Source organism: Podarcis vaucheri (genome assembly GCF_965113315.1).
Source record: "Podarcis vaucheri genome assembly, chromosome: 9".
Lineage (NCBI taxonomy): Eukaryota > Metazoa > Chordata > Lepidosauria > Squamata > Lacertidae > Podarcis > Podarcis vaucheri.
The window spans coordinates 63,979,358-63,998,392 of NC_138767.1; the positions used below are offsets into that span (position 1 = coordinate 63,979,358).

Sequence of the window (19,035 nt, forward strand, 5' to 3'; positions counted from 1 at the left end):
TATGATTCTATGATTCATCCTTGGCCCCCTGGTTCTCCTTGCCCTCCACCAAACACCCATCAAGTGTAACAAAAAAGATATTTACATTTCCCTGTTTCCCAGCCAAGTTAATCACACCCTTTTGTTTTCATCTGGGTTTGTTATTTCTGGAATGGCTACCTCTCTAGCACTCAGGTATCAGGATGCCAGGAATTATCATTCAGGCAGAGGGGCTTGCTGAGTAGCTGAGCTCACATGTGAATTTCTGAAGTTTTCCCAGTGAGCCAGTACATAGATACATTTATCAGTAAATTGTTACATTTGGTATCATACAGTAAAGGCCCTTTGAATAGATAGGAAGAAACTGTGATGAAGTGTTTTGTGGGGAAAAATCACAAAAGTCACAAAAGCAATTGAGCTGGTTTTGGTAGTAGGCTACATCTGCGTGATATCTGCTGGAGGGGCAAATTCCTGCAACAATGGCCATTCTGGACCTGGTCTCAACATGAGTATAGGCTTGCTTGGTGAAACTGCCTCTATTTTAATATACACACAGAACGCTTAATCCCAGGGTTGTGGGTCCAAGCCCCACATTGGGCAAAAGATTTCTGCACTGCAGTGGGGTGGACTAGATGGCGCTTGTGATCCTTTCCACCTCTACAATCCTATGACCCATATGTGTTTTATGGGTTTTGCTGTCCGCACATTCCTGTGTCCCAGGTTTTGCTTTATTGCTTTCACTCGGAGATTGCATTTAGAATTGCCAGCTTCTGAGCTTCCCCCATAGTTGTGTGATCACCACTCTTGGCTGCTGATAAAGCTTATCTCAAGGCCTTGAAGTGTAACCTTGCCTGATAATTTCTGCTGTTCAAGCTAACAGTGTAAGAGCAGGCCATGTTAGGGGTCCTGCCAGGGTCATATAGTCTCATTGCACTCATTAGAAAATGTGGTATGGATAATTTTTAAGTACATGATGTATCTGATTTGGGTTTACCCAAAGAAAGGGAAGGTACATATATTTTATCAAATAATATAGGTTTCTGACCCTCTTCCAATTTGATCCTATGCATGTTTATTTAATAGTAAATCTCAAAGATTGAAAGGGTTTTTATTTTTTTAAAATATAATTTTTATTAAATTTTCTGTTTTACACTTTAGAATATGCATTTAAACAACCTTAAAATGGCAATGACGTCCCTTCTTCTCTTCCCATGGTTCATTTTGCATATCATAAATCCCTGCACATTTTACATAAACCAAACCCTTCAGTATTCCATTATTACATCCAACAAAACTGTTGGATCTATCTCAATGCTGCCAACGTTTTCAGGTGTACACAATTCCCCTCATATATTCGATAAACATTTTCCCATCTTCTTTAAACGTATGTTCCTCTTGTTCTCTTATTCTATATGCTAGGTCCCCAAGCTGCGCATATTCCATCACTTTAAGTTGCCATTTTTCTTTAGTTGGGACCTCATTTTCCATTTTTGTGTAAGATTGAAAGGCTTTTTAGTCCCAAGCAAGCACATGTTGAATCCCACTTGAGCTATACAGCCAGTGCAATCCTATATCTGTTTAATAGTGAATCCCAATGAGTCCAAGGGCTCTCAGTCCCAAGTAACTACAGCCAACGCAGTCTGTGTATTGTTAGTTGGAAGCAAGTATCCCTGACTTCAGTGTTACATACTTTAGACCTGCCCAGTATGCCCTGAAATACATATTTTATTTTTTATTTCATTTATATTCCACCCAAGACCTCAAGGTGGCATTCATAGTTTTCCGTTCCTATCACCCCCACAACAACCCTGTGAATTAGGTTAGACTGAGAAACTGTGACTGGTTCACGGTCACCCAGTGGACTTCATGCTGGAGTAGGGATTTGAACCCTGGTCTCCCAGGTCCTTGCATGACACTCTAACCACTGCACCACACTGTTGTTGTTGATGATAATGCAATTCAACCTGGCTTTTTGACAGCATAGAGATTAATAATGCTACCTTGACAATATCTACAATTATAAAGGCAGTGTCCCATTGAAAAGCTGGAAACCTTGACTTAATGTTGCCATCATGGAAGGACTTTGGGGGAGATGTCCCAGGTCCCAGTGAGCAGAATGAGCAAGAGGGTTCTGTAATAAACGAAAACCTGCCCTCATTCCCTTATGGGGGACACAAGAGCCCTTATAGAGTCCTTTGCAGGTTCTCCATCAGTCGGAGAAAATAACAGAGGCCAACCAGAGAATATTGAGAAGCAAAGCAGCTAGTAAGCCTGATCTTATTTGAACTGTTGCAACAGGGTGCCCCCTTCACACTCAGGAGAAGGAGGAGGACCCCGAACAAAGGTGTGCCCACCCCACCCTTATATAGACATTTTAAATTGCCCGCCCTGGAGTTCAAGACCACTCCCAGATACATCATACCTACATCACAGAAAGGGTGGTCTACAACAGAAATCTGAGTGTGTTGTTTACCTCCTGTCTGGCAGGTTACCTGTTAATGCTTACTTGATTGGATACCCTGGGGAACCTGGGCAGTCTTTTGTAATGATAAATACATAGTTCCTGAGCCAGGTCACAGGCTCACCCTATTCATACACAGACAGACAGAATTTGTGAATGAGAAGACAATGGGGAGGCTTTTCCATTTTCCTTGACCTTGCAGAGAAATCATTTGGGCAGTTTGGGAGTCAAAATGGTTTCAGGGCTGTTTTCCTGTGCTGCTTCAGACATGTGGTTTATATATTTATGTATGTATTTGCTTGGTACATTTATGAACATTTATTATATATATAAGACCTTAATTTTTTTATTTCAGTTCAAAACACAGCAGGGCTGGCATATCATATTTTGAAGCAAGTGGACTAATACACATCACCATCTAAAGAGAAAGGAGGCCCGTGAGGACCATTTAGCCCAGCGTCTAAACCTGGCACCCCCAACCTTCGGCCCTCCAGATGTTTTGGACTACAATTCCCATCATCCCTGACCACTGGTCCTGTTAGCTAGGGATCATGGGAGTTGCAGGCCAAAACATCTGGAGGGCCAAAGGTTGGGGATGCCTGGTGTAAACTTACCCAACCACATTACTATCAGCAGAATCCTAACACTGTCTACTCAGAAGCAAAACCCTATTAAATTCAATGGAGCTTGCTCCTAGGTTCGTAAAGTGACAACCACAGCCTAAACTGAGCATGATTTAGGATTGCTGTTTTAATCAGCAGCTTCTGGCACACCAAAATCCAAGAAGTAAAGGGTTCACAGAACTGTAGGGTTGAAAAGGACCCTGAGGTGGGACTGGCAGAAATGACTGGCAGAATCCGAGACCAGGGAAGAGAGACGGCGGAAGAAGATTGGAAGAAATTCAAGGACTATCTTGGGAAATATTACAAAATTAGTGAATGTTAGAATGATGTTGGTTAGAATTTAAGTGGTTATCAGCTGTAATGATTAAGATAATTGGGGGGAAAAGAAAAAAGAAAGAAAGGTGTAAAATTAAGTGAAAATTAAGGGCGAGGATTTGCTGAATGAATAATTTGAATTGGAATACAAAAAGGGGAGGTATGAGGAGGTCTGAGAAGGAAGTTAAAAGAAAATAAGTGAATAGAATTATATGTGTTTTTATTTTTGTATTTTTGTTTTTTTGTATAACCTTTGAAAAGTTAATAAATATATTTAAAAATAATAATGAAAGGGACCCTGAGGGTCATAACCAGTGCTTTTTTTCTTTAAAAAAATGTTTAGGGGTACTCTTATTTTCCTACTCATATTGAAATACTGCCCCTGAATGAGGCCAAACTTAGATTCACAAAATATTTAGGGGTATGCGTCCCCCTGCGTCCCCCCCGAAAAAAAGTTCCTATATCTAAAAGAGCATTGTCCCCACGTCAAATCTTTAATATGCTTTGATTACCTCTTGTAATAACTCAAGTTAAAAAGAATATAAACAACATGCAGTATTGGTTAAGTTTATTGAAAAACAGATGCCGTTAACAAGGAAATAAAGGACCCACGCAGAGGAGGTCGGAAGTCATCAGGCAGAGAAGAAACTAACTTTATTGTTTCCTTTTCGAGATACATTGTCCTTTTTTGTATTGGTGGTGGTCTGCTTGTAATGCTTTGGTGTTTTGGTGTTGCAAGTGGTTTGGATGTATTGTTTATAAACCAATAACGATTAAATTGGAAAAAAATAATAATAATTTAGTCAAGTTCGCCTACTCCGCGTTAGAAAGTTTCTCCCTTCACCTTAAGGGAGGGGAAAAAACTTCACCTGTTGAATTTCTGCCTGGTATTCTAGGCAGAAATTCTGCTGGAACAACAGAAGCAGGGCCAGCAAGAAAGCGGCAGGACAAGCACACTTTCTGCGGCTTGCAAAACCTCCGCTTCCCCCTGCTTCCTCCCTCCGCCGCCGAACGAGACCGCCCCACGGAGGAGCCGCCGCCTCTCCGGGCCCTGCGCGCAGGAGAGCGCCCGGGCGACGCTTGCAGCCTTTGCGCTTCCAGTCCGGCTGCTCCAGGTGCTTCTTCCGCCTTCACCTGCCTGCCTACCTGCGTGCCTGGCCAGCTAGCCCTTTGCAGGAGCGCCTCTCCAAGCCCAGCTAGCAAATCAGAAGGAAGGAGTGGCGGAGAGAAGGAAAGTTCAGCTCCTCGCTTCCTGCCGGATCCGAATTCTTGGGGTAAGTTTGCAAGAAAGGGGCGGGTGGACTTGGGTTAAAAAGAAAGAAAAAAGGGGAAATGAAAAAAAAACAAAACACACCGTCAGGTTGTTCTGGCAGCGAGTCCCCCCCCCTCCATGTTTGGGGAGTTTTCTTGGAATCCGACCTACTTCCTTAACCTCTGTCCCGGGAAATGCTGACTTGCGTTTAACCCGTGGGATTGCCGCAGAGGGAAACATACACTTAATCCCTCCGTTTCGCGTTTCCATTCTTACGTTTCCATTGGAGGGTCTGAAAAGTCGCTCACTTTAACGAGACGAATGCCACAATTAATGAGAAGCGGCAGCTTGTTTAGAGTGATGTTGCAGATGGTCTAATTTAGGGCAGGGCTGAGGGATTCAGTCAACTTTGCGGTGCGGAATTGCAAAACTATTAGTGTTAAATGAGCCATAGATTAGCAGCCATTGGGCAATATAGGAAATTTAGATTTCTACATAAACATCTGGATTTCCCCCTCAAAATTTGCACGCACTAATGAGTCCTCTGTTTACTTTTATTAACTGTGCTTGGAGTATAGCTGCTTGATTTAGAGCGTTCAAGCTCTTTGCATACCTAATATCAGTACCTTTTACAACAAGCCTGTGAGGTAGGAAAGATGCTGTGATTATCCCTAAACTGTAGGGAAAAGCTGAAGGTTAAGAAAGCAGCTTGAGAGTTCATGGCTTAGTTCAAAGGCACTCTAAAGCAAGATTTTACCATGATTTCTAGAGCTGCTACCTTTTTTACCATGATTTCTAGAGCTGCTACCTTCATGTGTAGAATTTTCCACCCTACTTTTGGAAATCTAACAGATGAAGCTTTTCCTTATGTGAAGGGAAAGATAGAGGAACGGGGCAATTAAAATAAGTTGGCAGCTCCTGCTTCTGGTATTTGCACATTGGGCAGCGAGGTACAGTAACAACAAATAGGATTTGCAAGTCCCAGCATGTCTCTCCAACCATCTTGGAGACTTGTTGCAATTGGTATATCTGAAAGCTGAACACAATTCTGATCTGACTGGCTAATGGCGGCCTGGGTTTAATTTATTTTGTGGTTCTCCAGGGCTCAGCCATGGCATCTGCTTATGGCACTGCCATAATAATAATAATAATAATAATAATAATAATAGTAATAATAAATTTTATTTATATCCCGCCCTTCCCAGCCGAAGCTGGGCTCAGGGCGGCTAACAACAATAAAATAGTACAAAATTCTAAAATAATTCATTATAAAATTAATTCAAATCAAATTGATGGCAACCATTGGGCTAGAGATTCTGTGAAGATTGCCAGAGGAGGGAGTCAGGCTGTGCCCTGGCCAAAGGCTTGGCGGAACAGCTCTGTCTTGCAGGCCCTGCAGAAAGATGTCAAGTCCCGCAGGGCCCTGGTCTCTTGTGACAGAGCGTTCCACCAGATCGGAGCCACAGCCGAAAAAGCCCTGGCTCTAGTTGAGGCCAGCCTAACCTCTTTGTCGCCTGGGACCTTCAAGATGTTTTTATTTGAAGACCGTAAGTTCCTCTGTGGGACATACCAGGAGAGGCGGTCCTGTAGGTACGAGAATACAGTATGGATATATGAAAGTGTTCTTGAACATGTGCAGAGTGATATTTTTATTGAGTCCCCACATTGCTGTTTCTACATGCTATCTTTGGGGCAGGGAGGCTGTATTCTCAAAAATCTTTTTACTTGTATGTGAACCTGTTGTACTGAGCAGTACCATTCATATGGGATATAGGTACAGAAAGCTCAGCGTACAGTTTTGCTGCACACTGTGGCAGCACTTAAGCAATCTCCGCTCTTGAGATGAGTTGCTGCTTGTTCACAGGGAGCTGTCTCTTTAATTCTTGTTTGTTCCTCTTCAGGGATTAGTTTCCCTGGGATTTCTTTCAACATGTTGCCCTGCTCAGAGGCCACAAATATCAGCCCCCTTGACATGTTTTGAAAGTCAGAGGAAATGCTTAACAGTGCAATCGTACACATGGCAGGTCTACTCTGAATAAAGTCCTATTGAGCTGAATGAGGCTTTCCCCCAGGTAAGTAGATAAAACTCCCATATCGTTGTAGGCACCCTGTTCATTGAGAAATACATCTCAGCATTTAGCTTGCATCAACATGTGGTTGTTGTAAGCTCTTTCTCATGGGACAGATAAGACCTTTATTAATAAACACCTTGAATCAGGATGTGGGTGGTATATTTTGGATTGCTGACAGGCCTGAGACCAATAGAGCAATCCCTTTGCAGATGTTCCTCTAGGGTTAAGTCCAGTCAAAGGTCACTATGGGACTGTGATGCTCATCTTGCTTCAGGCCGAGGGAGCCGGCATTTGTCCACAGACAGCTTTCTGGGTCATATGGCCAGCATATAAAGATTTGCTGCCCATGTTTTAAGGCTTTAAGCAGAGGTAACCCGTAAGTTTGTGTCTCTTTTCCTGGCTGCATCATTCCATGCTATAGATGTCTCTGTGGTGTTTGAACCAAGAATTCACCCATTTTCTTCTCCACGCTATTGGGGCCACACGTGTGAAATGGGAACTGCTCATCCAGAGTATAATCATAATCAAAATTTATTATTTGTACCCCCACCCATCTGACTGGGTTGCCCCAACCACTCTGGGCAGCTTCTAAGATATATAAAAACCATTTAAAAATTACACGTTAAAAGGCTTCCCTATGCATAGCTGCTTTAGATGTCTTCTAAAAGTTATATAGTTACTCATCTCTGTGACATCGGACGGGAGGACATTCCACAGGGCTGGCACCACTATCGAGAAGGCCCTCTGCCTGGTTCCCTGTAACTTCACTTCTTGCAGTGAGGGAACTGCCAGGAGACCCTCAGAGTTAGATCTTCGTGTCTGGATTGAATGACGGGGTGGAGATGCTCCTTCAGGTATAGAGGATGTGGGTCCTACTGTGGTCTAAACCACTGAGCCTCTTGGGTTTGACGATTGGAAGGTTGGTGGTTCGAATCCCCATGATGGAGTGAGCTCCCGTTGCTCTGTCCCAGCTCCTGCCAACCTAGCAGTTCAAAAGCACGCCAGTGCAAGTAGATAAATAGGTATTGCTGTGGTGGGAAGGTAAATGGCATTTCCGTGTGCTCTGGTTTCTGTCACGGTGTTCCGTTGCACCAGAAGCGGTTTAGTCATGCTGGCCACATGACCAGGAAAGCTGTCTGTGGATGAACGCTGGCTCCCTTGGCCTGAAAACAAGATGAGCACCGCAACCCCATAGTCGCCTTTGACTGGACTTAGCTATCCAGGGGTCCTTTACTGTTTTTACTTACCTGCTCCTTCAGGTATACTTGGCCAAGGCCATTTAGAGCTTTAAAGGTCAGCACCAACACATTGAATTGTGCTTGGAAACGTACTGGGAGCCAATGTAAGACTTTCAGAACCAGTGTTACATGGTCCTGGTGGCTGCATGTTTTACTGAGCAGTCCTAATTTTGAACAACTGTACATAGGATAGTTCTAAACTTGGTGATTTTGGAGAGCTGATTGCAATGGCATGGTATGCAACTCTAAAATCTACTAGACTCCTCAGTCAACACATCTGCTTGGGTCACTCTCTGGACTGATTGCCTTACTCCTTTTCTACTTCATGTACTTGTCACATGGACATGGGAGTTAGTCATTGCCAGCATTTGAATGTCACCTGCATGACTAACACGTTCCCAGATAGTTGCCAACACTGTGACCAAGCGAGGACTGATAGAAGCCCAAGTGTTGCTTCACTCACTGATAGCTGTTGGCCCAAGGACTTGCGATGGGTGGTGGGGGGTGTTTTGTTGGGTGGTCTAAGGGCAGTGGAGCAGCTCTGTTAGGCTAAAGCAGGGTTTCCCAAACTTGGCTCTCCAGCTGTTTTTGAACTACAGATCCCACCATCCCTGACCACTGGCCCTGCTAGATAGGGATGTTAGGCATTGTAGTCCAAAAAAAGAGCTGGGGACCCAAGTTTGGGAAACTGTGGAAGCAAGGGCCTTTCTCTCTGAGAGTTAAGCAAAGCAATATAAAGCTGCCTCATCCATAATAGTAATAATAATTAATTTATTATTTGTACCCAACCCATCTGGCTAGGTTTCCCCAGCCACTCTGGGTGGCTCCCAACAAAATATTAAAAACACAATAAAACATAAAACATTAAAAACCTCCCTAAACAAGGGCTGCCTTCAGATGTCTTCTAAAAGTCAGATAGTCAAATGCACATTGCAGATTATCATAGAGACATCTACCTTACTTTAATATAACATGGAATGAATGGTGGTCTTAAGTCATTGCCCTGGGCAGCTTCCAGCATATACAAAAACATAATACTGTATGTACTTGCTCTGCTCCAGGGAATGGGCTGAAATGGAAGACCTTCTTATCCTTTCCCTCTTGCTTTTATTTTACGAAAATGGTGGTGGTCAGAGATAATGTGTGGTGGTACTGCTGGCATAGAGAGCACTGTGTTCCTCTTGTTTTTCTCAACATGAGAACTAGATAATGCACAATCACCAAGGAATCAGACTCGCAGGAGTATAGCAGGAGTTTCTAGCTGACGTCATCTGGGAGCATCTTCTGCATTCAAATGTGCTTGCCAATGGACCACACATTCCAAAGCATAACTGACGCTGTTTCTTTTCTTTTTTAAAAAAGTTTTTGATTGCTAACTTCACCTAATTGGCAGTCACCTTTCGACAGGCAGGTTTTAGCACCTCTTGGAAGCAGGCCTCAACCTGTTCATGTGAATAGGTGCAGGAACATAAATTGCAGCTTTGAAAGCTCCAGAACTGTATTGTTGTGTTTGAGGGCCCCTGAGCGCATTTAAATGAAATCTAGCTTTCATCTGTGTTGAAAGACTTCTTTACTTTACAGTGGTACCTCGGTTTAAGTACTTAATTCTTTCCAGAGGTCCGTTCTTAACCTGAAACTGTTCTTAACCTGAAGCACCACTGTCAGGGAACTGACATCGGAGGAAAGGGAAGTGATAGGGCTCCCAGAGACTGGGAGAGAGTCAACAGCCAAAGCAGGAACCAGCAGGGGGAGCGCGGGGTCTCTGGAGGAGGATCTCAGTAATGCTGAGAGACACGCAGCAGCCCAGGCAGGAAGCAGAAGGGGAGAGAAAGGGGTGAGAGACACTTCGAGCGAAAATAGCGGGGAGGTGTCAGAAGCAACTGCAGGGAGACCTATGCTTCGCCGGAAGCTGTCACGTCGTGAGTCCAGGAGACGCGTTTCCGTTAAGGAACTTCTTGGCTGGAAGCGCTTCCGCAGACAGCCACTGTCGGACTCTACAAGTGACTAGAGCAGACATGTCTGAGGAGCTCTGTCACACACAGAGGTTTGTGGGGTCGCACAAACTCTGAAGGGGCACTATTTTAAGCACAAGCAGCTAATCATCCCCTGACAGCAGTCCGACAGTCTCTGTACGGCTGCCTGTGCAGGAGAAGGCATCATGAGCGACCCAGCAGGAGCCGGAGCCGCAGGGGGTGGAGCTGGTCCAAGCTTGGAAGACAGATACCGAGCATTGGAGGTCCAACTTGCGCTGCAGACGGCGAGGCTCGAGGAGAGGAGGGCTCAAGATGCAGACAAGAAGGGGAGAACCACTCAGTTCCCCAGAAAGGTACCAGGATTAGTGCAGAAGTTTGGGGGGGACCCCAAGGATTACCATGCCTTTAGGACTGAAATGCAATATGCCCTGAATGTGCAGTTTGATGAGTTCCCTGATGAGGAATCCCGAGTTGCTTTCGTAATTGGGCATCTTGAGAAGGGGGCGCGAGATTGGGTTCGACCCCTGATGGCAACGCACAACGATATCCTGAAGGACACTATGAAATTCTTTCGTGCAATGGATATCATGTTCTCCAGCGATATTGAGGAGGGGGTAGTGCGCAGACAGCTAATGGCTTGCAAGCAGGGAAGCAGATCTGTCCGTGAGTACTGGACTGAGTTTACCATGCTGATTCACAGATTGGGGTGGGATTTAGCGGCAGCACCCATTCAGATGCTATTTGAAGAAGGTCTTTCTTCAGCTGTGAAAGACGAGCTGGCCAGGAGCCCCAGGGCGGTGTCTATGGATCAGCTGACCAAATCTGCGCTGACCATTGGAGCGCGCCAGGAGGCAAGAGCCTTGGAGAGGCGGGAAGGGAGAGGGGAACGTTGGAAGGAGTTACGCATTCCAGACATTCCTGAGCCAGCTTTCCCGCCGGCAGAGCCGATGGAAATCGGAACAGCCCGCGCGCGCGCATTTTCAAAGCCCAGTGAGGGGGCGAAGAAGGAGGGAAAGGGACCCCGGAAATGCTATCTCTGCCAACAGCCAGGCCACTTTGCCAGAGTCTGCCCCCAGAGGAAGGAATGGCAAGGGATGGTGGGAACTGTTGAGGGGGAAGAGCAGGGAGAAACGGAGCAGGTAAAAGCCAACGCCTGGTTGCCAGCAGGGCACTGCAGCCAGGCCAAAGAGCAGTGAAAGTGCCCCTTCCCCAAGTGCCAGTGCCAGAAGCTCCTCGACCTGCTCTAGTGATTGAAGTGTCGCTAGAGTTGCAAAATGGACACCCCCTAAAAATAAAGGCGCTGTTGGACTCAGGCAGCTCCTGCAATTTCATGAGCAAGGAGTTTGCTGCTGAACACCAGATACAGACTATCCCCTTAAGCAACCCCCTGCAGGTGACCACGATCGATGGCAGAGAACTGTTGGGAGGAGGCGTCAGCTTGCAGACCATCCCAATGATAATGAGGGTGGCAAGGCACACAGAACTGATAGCGTTTAATGTGGCCACCTTGGGAGGCGCTCCCATTATTTTGGGAATGAGCTGGCTAGCCCTACATGATCCGCTGGTGGGCTGGCATCAAAGAGTGGTTTCTTTCGGTTCCGCACATTGCTTAGAACACTGCAGGGGGGAAAAGGGGTCAGCAGGGGCCCAAGCCACCCTGGCAGGGACTGAAGTAATGGAGAAGGGGAAGGTGCCACCACAGTATGCTGATCTCAGCGACGTGTTCAGCGAGAAGGAAGCTGACCAACTACCCCCGCATAGGCCCTTTGATTGCCAGATCAATTTACTCCCTGGAGCACAGCTTCCTGTAGGCAAGTTGTATGCCATGTCAGACAGGGAAATGCAGCAGTTGCGAGAGTTCATTGACAAGAACCTGAAGAGAGGCTTCATCAGAGAGTCCAAGGCAGCGGGGGGTAGCCCAGTGTTTTTTGTGGATAAAAAGAACACGGACAAGCCGAGACTGGTATGTGACTTTCGGGCCCTAAATGCAGTGACAGAGCCGGTGGCTTTTCCTATGCCCAGGATTGATGATATTTTGACCAGGGTGCGAAAAGGAAAGATTTTTACAAAGCTGGACCTAAGGGGGGCGTACAACCTGATACGTATAAGGAAAGGGGATGAATGGAAGACCACCATGTTCACCCCTTTGGGGGCATTTGAATATCTCGTTATGCCTTTTGGATTACAAGCAGGCTCCGCGTGTTTTCAAGCCTTTATGAACCATGTACTGGGGCCTTTGCTCTACAAGAATTGCGTGGCCTTCTTAGATGACGTGTTGGTGTATTCGGAGAATGAGGAGCAACATGTGAGAGACGTCAGAGAAGTGTTGAGCAGGCTGCAAGCCAACAGACTGTGGGTGAAACTGGAGAAGTGTCAGTTTCATACCAATGAGGTGGAATTCCTGGGGTACCGCTTGTCAGACAAAGGGTTGGCCATGGACCCCGGCAAGGTTCAAGCGGTGCTGGAATGGAAAACCCCCAAGACTAAGAAGGATGTGCAGAGGTTCCTAGGGTTTGGAAACTTTTATCGTAAGTTCATCCGAAACTTCGCTCACCTGACGGCGCCCATCACGGACTGTCTCAGCAGCAAAAAGAAGTTTGTTTGGACGGGGGAGGCGGAGCGAGCGTTTGAGGAACTGAAAAAGGCCTTCGCCTCTGACGAACAACTTCTACATGTGGATTTACAAAAAAAGCTGAGGGTCGAAACAGACGCTTCTGACAGAGCCATAGGGGCGGTGCTTCTTCTGCAGCCGGGGAAGGAGGGGTCCGAGTGGCGACCGTGTGCCTTCTTTTCGCGAAAGCTGAACAAATCTGAGAGAAACTACACGGTGTACGACCGGGAACTTCTTGCGATTTATGAGGCTTTCCGGAGATGGAGGCACCTACTAATTGGTGCACAACAGAAGGTGCAAGTGCGCACGGACCATAAGAATCTAGAGTATTGGAGAACTGCGCGAGTGCTCAACCAACGGCAGTTGAGATGGGCCCAGGAGTTCTCCAAATTTAACTTTGAGATTTGTTACGTACCAGGCCAGGAGAACGTTAGGGCGGACGCTCTCTCACGCAAACCTGAATATTTGGAGGGAGAGGGTGCACCCGAAGAGACCCATGTCATTCCCGAGGATCGCTGGGTGTGTGGGGCGGCATTGGTGGGGCTAAGGGAACTGATAGAGGGAACGGTGCAGGATGAATATGCCCAGGACAAACTCAGGGGTCTCAGGAGGGAGGGAGACAAACCTGGGGGTTTTGAGGAGAGAAACGGGGCGTTGTACTACAAGGGAGCGTTATACGTACCTGAAGGAGAATTGAGGGAAAAGGTACTCAAGCAACTGCACGATAGCCCCACAGCAGGGCATTTTGGGCAACACAAAACCATGTGGCTGGTTACCAGGGAATTCTGGTGGCCCAAGGTCAGGGAAGATGTGCGGGAGTATGTGAGAGGGTGTGACCGATGTCAACGAGCCAAGGGGGAGAGGCGGGCACCGGCAGGTTTATTAGAACCACTACCCACGCCGGAAAGACCATGGGAGGCAGTGGCAATAGATTTTATGACTGATCTGCCCAGGTCCAAAGGGAAGACAGCCATTATGGTTGTGGTAGACCTGTTAACCAAGATGGCCCACTTTATAGCCTGCTCACATGCGGTCACAGCAGAAGAAACCGCTAAATTGTTTGTGGAAAATGTGTTTAGATTGCATGGTGCCCCCTTGAGGGTGGTTTCGGACCGAGGGAAACAATTTACTTCCAGGTTCTGGAGGAAGCTCATGAGCTTATTGCATGTAGAGGTGAATTTTTCCACTGCCCGCCATCCAGAAACCAACGGGCAGGCGGAAAGAGCTAATGGTGTCCTCCAGCAATATTTGAGGTGTTATGTGAATGACAGAGAGAATGATTGGGTGGAGAAGCTGGCGTTGGCAGAATTTGCCTATAACAATGCGGAGAACGTGTCCACGGGAATGAGCCCTTTTTTGGCCAATCACGGGTGTCATCCCCGAGCCTTCCCAGGGGGGGAGGGGGAGAACTGGAGCGTTCCAGCCGCAGAACAGTTCGTTGAAGAAATGGAAGCGATCCATCGCCAGCTCCAACTTAATTTAAACAGGGCGAAGGAGGAATATAAGAGGCAGGCAGACAAAACCAGAAGGGAAGGAGAAAGCATTAGGGTGGGGGACCAGGTGTGGTTGTCCACCCAAGGGTTACCATTTAAAGGAGGTTGTAAGAAGTTAAGACCCAAAAGGCTGGGCCCATTTGAAGTCACGCAACAGGTCAACCCAGTGGCTTTCAGACTCCGGTTACCTAACCACATGAAGTTACACCCAGTGTTCCACAGATCATTGCTGTCACCGTATATAGGGGACAGAGAGGGGAGGGTCAATAGGGGACCAGCTATGGAGGAAAAAGAACACAGCTACCATGTAGCGGAGATTCTCGATTCCAGGTGGAGGGGAGAGCAAGTAGAGTATTTGGTAATGTGGGAAGGGGAGCCGGAGTCAGAAAACACCTGGGTCAGGGCAGAGGATGTAGATGACGAGGTTTTGATTGAAACTTTTCATCAGAGATTCCCTCGGAAACCCCAGCCAGTGGTGAGGTTCCGGAGGGAATACTTCGCCACCACCGACGAAGAAGAAGAGTTGGAGGGGTTCGCTGATTCCGAGGTGGAGGAGGATTCAGCGAGTCGGAACGAAGACCGATGGAGGGAAATGTTCGAGACGTCAGAAGATGAAGAGGATTCTTTTAGGGGTTTCAGCTCCTCACCGCCCAGAGGAGAGAGTAGGGGCGGGGGAGAAGGGGGCCCTGGAGGGGAGGTGGATGTCAGGGAACTGACATCGGAGGAAAGGGAAGTGATAGGGCTCCCAGAGACTGGGAGAGAGTCAACAGCCAAAGCAGGAACCAGCAGGGGGAGCGCGGGGTCTCTGGAGGAGGATCTCAGTAATGCTGAGAGACACGCAGCAGCCCAGGCAGGAAGCAGAAGGGGAGAGAAAGGGGTGAGAGACACTTCGAGCGAAAATAGCGGGGAGGTGTCAGAAGCAACTGCAGGGAGACCTATGCTTCGCCGGAAGCTGTCACGTCGTGAGTCCAGGAGACGCGTTTCCGTTAAGGAACTTCTTTGCTGGAAGCGCTTCCGCAGACAGCCACTGTCGGACTCTACAAGTGACTAGAGCAGACATGTCTGAGGAGCTCTGTCACACACAGAGGTTTGTGGGGTCGCACAAACTCTGAAGGGGCACTATTTTAAGCACAAGCAGCTAATCATCCCCTGACAACCACTTTAGCTAATGGGACCTCCTGCTTCTGCTGCGCCACCAGAGCACGATTTCTGTTCTCATCCTGAAGTAAAGTTCTTAACCTGAGGTACTATTTCTGGGTTAGCGGAGTCTGTAACCTGAAGCGTATGTAACCTGAAGCATATGTAATCCGAGGTACCACTGTATAAGACTTTACATTTCCCTTTTTCTTCTTCTCCTCATGACTGTTGGGTGTCCTTATCTCATGCTATATTGCCTGTCACTGATAAACATTATATTACTAGTTAAAGGTAAAGGTAAAGGGACCCCTGACCATTAGGTCCAGTCGCGGACAACTCTGGGGTTGTGGCGCTCATCTCGCTTTACTGGCCAAGGGAGCTGGCGTACAGCTTCCGGGTCATGTGGCCCGCATGACTAAGCCGCTTCTGGAAAAGCAGCAGCGCATGTAAGCGCCGTTTACCTTCCCGCCGGAGTGGTACCTATTTATCTACTTGCACTTTGTTTGCCTGCCTGTGTATAATGGGAGTTCCTAAATATTGCGGTAACCCCACAACTGGAGAAGCACATTTCCCTGTGTTTTCAAGGACCATTGAACTTTTCTTCGAAGCTTCGCCTAAGATGAGACGGCGCCATTAGAAACTCTGCAAGCCGTACCAAAAGCTGTATAGCTGGGTTAATTTCAATCAGCAGCCTTCTTTCCACGACTTTCTAAAATCCATTATAAAAAGTAATGAGTAAGATGCCGGTTTGCTGAGCTTGAAAACGTGGGAAGGAGAATTAGTGCAGGCTGAATACTTGCTTTCTTCTCAGGGAGGGGCTGAGATGAAAAGAAGGCGGGTGTCATGGTTACCAATCAAATGACTCTGATTATCAGAGCTGGCAAATACGTTCTGCAAGCAATGTCCTAAACGTTGTCAGGGGAATAAAAGGCTCTTCAGTTACATGGGTGGGATGGTGTGAAATTGAGTTTGCCAGTAGGGCTGATAAAGTCATTCCTTTTCTGCACTAGTGCCAGGAACTCTAAACGCCTGTGTGTGTGTGTGTTAGAGGGGTGGAGCAGCAATCTTGCTGAGTAATATTTTTAATGTTTCTTAGGTGGGTGTATGGCAGTCTCTAGCACCTATGCCTCATCCTCAGTGGAGACGCAGAGCTGGTTCACACATGCACGTACAATATTTGGTGACTCAGAGCTGCTCCCTCCTTACGGGGCATTGTGTGGAAGGTGAACTCAGAGCATGTTCTGCCTGGTGTGTTAGATTCATGATAGCTCATTTGCACATACATGTCGGTCCTTGATAGCATGTGTGTGTGCTGCCTAAGTTGCTTCACATGACTGTCATCAGAGGCCAGCATGTTAGACTAGGACTATGTATGTATGCCCAGCTTCACATGCTCACTCTGCAGTGAAGCTCACTGGCTATTCTTGAGCCTCCATCTGCCTAATCTACCCCTCCCAGGGTTGCTGTGAGGATAAAATAGCAGACCTTCCAAATGTCCCTATTTTCTAGGAAAAGTCCCGGATTTACAGAAGCCACCCCGGTTTCTGACTTGATCCTGGAATGTCCTGCTATTCCTTATGACACCCCTATTTTCAGCAGAGAAATGCTGGAGGGTATGGAGTTATAATGAATCATTAAACATAAAACCCCCCTTTGCTATAGAAGGCTGCCTTCAGATTTCTTCTAAACGAGATAAATAACTATACAACCTTTAGAAGACATCTGAAGGCAGCCTTATATACTAGGGAAGGGTTTTTAAAATATTTTTTTTAATGTTTTATTATTTTTTTATATCTGTTGGAAGCCTCCCAGTGTGGCTGGGGCAACGCAGTCAGATGGGCGGGGTATAAATAATAAAATTGTTGTTGTTGAATAGGACATTCCTATTTCAGTGCTTTTTTGTGGGGGGACGCCAGGGTACGTATACCCCTAAACATTTTGTGAATCTTTGTACTTTTGTCCATTTACCGTTTTTATTTTTCACGATTTGAACTATAAAATGGTGATTTTCTTGACTCAAAAAGAGAGTACCCCTAAACATTTTTAAAAAAAAAATAGAAAAAAGATACTGCTTCTTTTTATTGGAGAAATGTTGGAGGGTATGAAATAGGAGAATAAAATAACACCACCTTGAATTCCTTAGTGGAAAGCCAAGATATAAACATAATAAATAGCTTTGGTTTTTATTATATACATCTCATATTAAACTAGTGATGCCATTTCAGTCTTGGGATAAGATTCCTTGCAAAGTTCAGAAGCATACTCTTGGATATATTAAAGCTATTGTCAGGGGTTCAGGAGCAGAGGCGAGGGAAAGGGAGGAAACAGAGAGCGAGGGGGAGGAGGCAGAAGAAAAGATGAGTGATGACGACGACCCGAGATCTCCGAGTCTTTCCAGTGAATCAGAAGATTCACAAAAAGGAGCACCAGTGGCCAGGGCAAGGGGGGAGACTAGGGGGACACCCCAGGAAGATAGAGCCAGAGGGGACTCAGAGGAGAGCAGTTGGAAATCGGGACCAGCGTCACCGCCAGAGAGCAGGGATGAGGAAGGGCGCCAGGGCTCAAGCGCTGGCAGCTCACAACAGGAGGGAGGGCACGAGTCAGGAGTGGCCACACCTCCATCGGGGAGCGAGGAGACGGTTAGACGGAAGGTGGAAGGTTGGGCGCGCGCGCCAAGTTCAAATGCACAGGAAAGTGGCGCAGTAGGCAGCCCGGAAAGGGAGCCAGGTCCTAAAGCCCGGCGTAAAGAGACAGAAGGGTCCGGGGGGTCAGCGTCAGAAGAATCCCGGAAGGAAGAGACCCCGGGGGGCAGAGGGACCCAGAGGAGAACTGTCAGGCAGAAAAGGTGGAGCAGGGCTAGGATATTAAGTTGGTGCACAAGGGGCGGAGACTCAGACGGAGCTTCGCCGATCTAAGCATAAGACGTAGAGTTGCGCGCAGCAGCTTGAGAATGGAGACTGTAACTCAATAAAGACTTTTATTTAATGATTGCTGGCTGGCGTGATCCTCTGTGAGCTAGGATCTGGAAGCAACCCTGACAGTAAGCTCCGTCTCTTCAAATTGTGGGCATCCACGGCCTCGCGGAGAGGAGAGAAAGCGGGTGCCTACTAGAGAGCTCACGAACGGCAGACGCTATGACGGCCGAACAGCAAATAGCGGAACTGAGAGAAGCAGTGTCACGACTGAATGCCGAGGCGCTGGCATCCAGGAAGAGAGAGGAGGACGCAGCTGCCGCCTACAGGGATCTCCAGGTCAGGTTGGACGTGCTTACGAAGCAAGGGCAACAGACACCCAAATCAGAGGGGATTGGGTTGGGGAGATGCACAGGCGGTCTGGTCTCTCACTTCGATGGGAATTTGCAACAGTACCCCAAATTTAGAGCAGACGTAATGTGTGCATTGCAACTACTGCACAAAGACTTTAGAGATGAACAAGAGAAAGTGGGGTTCATCATGTCCCATTTGCATGGAGACGCAAAAGCATGGCTGCGCAATTTGTGGAGAGATAAGGATCCTGCGCTCCAAAATGCGGACGCCTTTATTAAAGCGATGGATGGGTGTTTTTTATCCAGCATTGACGTGGCTCTTGCCCGGAAGGAGGTGCATGGACTAAGACAAGGGAGAGCCAGCGTGAGGCAGTACCATGCCCGCTTTTTCGCTTTGGTCAGTGCCCTGGAATGGGACAGAGATTCGGCGCCTGTCAGAGACCTTTTTTGGGAGGGCTTGCACAGCTCGGTTAAAGATGAGATTGCGAGGGGGGAGAGACCCCGGACCACGCAGGAGGTCGTTCAGAGGGCGCTGGCGGTGGGAGTGCGGCTGGAAGAACGTCCGTGGAGCAGGGAAGAAGGGCGCAGCGGGCGCGAACCAGCCAGGGGCTCCTCC

At 47.3% G+C, this 19,035-nt stretch overlaps 1 protein-coding gene across 3 annotated transcripts in view; it reads left to right on the forward strand.

Annotated features, from left to right (window-relative positions):
* Positions 1–4,610: 4,610 nt before the first annotated feature.
* ARAP2 (ArfGAP with RhoGAP domain, ankyrin repeat and PH domain 2) overlaps positions 4,611–19,035 on the forward strand; it is a 158,610-nt gene continuing 144,185 nt past the window's right edge. For 2 of the 3 annotated variants that reach the window (XM_082238007.1, XM_082238009.1), the window contains exon 1: positions 4,611–4,652. The gene's annotated coding sequence lies outside the window, so the exon portion shown is untranslated. Of the gene's footprint in view, positions 4,653–6,531; positions 6,703–19,035 lie in introns of all 3 variants that reach the window. The other variant, XM_082238008.1, reaches the window with a different exon arrangement.